We start from the raw sequence: 2,723 nt of genomic DNA, 5'->3' as shown, positions 1-2,723 counted from the left end.
ACAGAGGTAATCTTTACTCCATTTAATCCCACTTAATTCTTTGGCCACAGGTTGGTGACTCCAGTGTTCAGTAAATGTTTCATGAAATGTGTAGTCCGAAGACAGGGCAGAGTGATATTAAGCTTTAAGGGCAAGAATAGAAAACAGCCAGGCAGCCAGTGACAAAATGGTCTGATAGAGAGAGATGCTGCGAGGGATGAGGCCAGTTTGAGAGGGTCACAAGTGTGTGTGTGTGTGTGTGTGTGTGTGTGTGTGTGTGTGTGTGTGTGTGTGTGTGTGTGTGTGTGTGTGTGTGTTATTGATTGAATATCTGCTCTTGGATGTGTACTCCTGCTTTCACAATGGCTGTAATTTTTGCCTCAATCCAATGTTAAATTTAATACCTAACTATTCGATGCCCCTGAGTTGGAAGGTTGCAAAGGAACAATGTGGGGAGGGGGAGGGGAATCAGAATAAGTAACAAGGAATGATAAATGACAAATATTCACCTCTATTCTCAAGTGAGAATAAGATCGGATGGTTTGATATGTGGGTTAGCGTGAGTCTTTGGGATTAAACCATATGGACCTTCAAACCACTTAAAAGCCCAAAAGCTGCAAAAAGCTGTAAAGGTTTGATTCTTAATGAGACTGGCAGTATTACTCACACTTCCACGCAACAAATACAAAAATATAATTGAATGGACTTTTAATACATTTCGAAAGAACCAGAAGATCCCACACTTGTTGCATTTGTTAAAACTTGCCATCAATGCGGATAGCATTTAAATTACTGGTTGACAGTTTGTGTACCATTCTGCTTGTTGGAGCCAAATTAGGGTTCAAGGTTTCCTCGACGATGAATATTTGTGTCTGTATTGTAAACCTTTTGGCTATTGGTATTTTTTTTCCTTGTTTACTTTTAGCCTTCCATTGGCTAGAACCAAATGTCAGGTTTTGGTGTTACAAATTAAGGCCATGATCTTTTTGCTGTTTCATTTAATTCATGATCAAATCTAGGAATTAGGAGCCTACCTCAAGAAATGGGTTTGGGATATGGATATAACCTATTTTCTTCAAGTAATTTATCCCTTCTCTGATACATTTAGTTTGATGATTAATTATATGATATCCTCCACCAATATATGTTGAGGGCAAAACACATCATATTCATATATTTTAATAAATATTAATTTTCAGTCCCTGTGTTACTGTAACATCTTCACCTGAATTGTATTTACGTCAGATGTGCAAACCAGAGGATTTTACCATCTACTCTGCTTTTCATTCGCCTGCAGTGCTGTATTGTTAAACGCTGGTCTAGGATGTGGTAGACAGTTGTCATGTTTTGAGCTGTTCGTGCAATCCACTGTCAAGTTACAGACTGCAGCTCTGTGTCTTTGAAGATTTCCTCCAAATTCTGCTTCTGCTTCTCCTTCATGTTGGCTACAGCCTACAATCTGAAGGTGATGCTGGACTGACATGCCAACATGCACATTTAATTTGATAAAACAATAATTAGACATGCAATTAAATTAAATATTGAAGTAAATTGTCTAGTATCGGAGCAGTATTGAAATCCTGGGATTGTTAGCAACTCCACTGAATCCACAGTTGTATATTTCTGTATGCATTGCACAGACATAGCTACAAGTCATGTACTTTGTGTGTGTGCATGTGCATGTGAATGTGCGTGTGTGTGTGTGTGTGTGTGTGTGTGTGTGTGTGTGTGTGTGTGTGTGTGTGTGTGTGTGTGTGTGTGTGTGTGTGTGTGTGTGTGTGTGTGTGTGTGTGTGTGTGTGTGTATTCCTGCATGTGCCCTGCCTTCATAAACATTCTGGCCCCCTCTGTTTTCCATCAGAATGTCTGTTTCAGGCCGAGCAGAACGAGAGACACGGGGAGAAAGCAAGAGGGAGAGAAAGGGAGAGACCATGCTGCATCCCAATCAGCCTGGCTCACTGAGGCAGAACTGTGCCTAAAATACTGGGACTGAGGTGGTCTCAGCTTCACACTCCCATTTCCAATTTACAGTCACCACAGTCCAATGCAATTCAAATAATAATAACAAATGGGGTAAAACTGGATGGATATATGCGGCATGCTGAGCGGTTATAATACACTACACGACTCCTGCGCAATAAAGTACTAAAATCAGAAAATGCAAAGGGTGTTGAGTGCAGGTTAAGCTGATGGCAGGCAATATTTTTACGAAATAATACAGCTGTTTTATCATTCTGATCATGAAGAAAGGCTGCAACACAGAGTCCTCTCTCTCCCCTAATTGATATGCTGGATATCTGCCCCATCTGCCAAAATGAAATTCTGGTTTTACGGAAAGTCAAAGCTTCTGTAGCCGTGAAACATGAGCTGAAAATCTAAACGGTCTCTTAAACAAAACCCTTTGGTGGGCCATGAAGCACAACAATCTCACCAGACAGAAAGTTCATAATAGATGATTGTACCAAACCTGGTCACTGGCGATTTTGAACATTTAATGCCAATGTTTTTAAATTATAATGGTTCACGGTAAAGCTGTAATGTGAATTTTAAAATGTCTGAGGTTGACGCCCCCTGGTGGTAGTATCAAGAAACACTGTAGCAGACAGACGGGCTCAAAGCAACACACTTTTCACTTTGCAACATGCTTTCTGGGATTACAGTTTAGAATCTTCAAACTATTTCTTCTCACCACTATTTCAGACTTCAAGTCAGTTGTTGTGTAAAGCCTACTACACACCGAGCCGA

This window comes from Sander lucioperca, chromosome 11 (genome assembly GCF_008315115.2).
Source record: "Sander lucioperca isolate FBNREF2018 chromosome 11, SLUC_FBN_1.2, whole genome shotgun sequence".
Classification (NCBI taxonomy): Eukaryota; Metazoa; Chordata; class Actinopteri; order Perciformes; family Percidae; genus Sander; species Sander lucioperca.
This window is presented reverse-complemented; position numbering follows the sequence as displayed.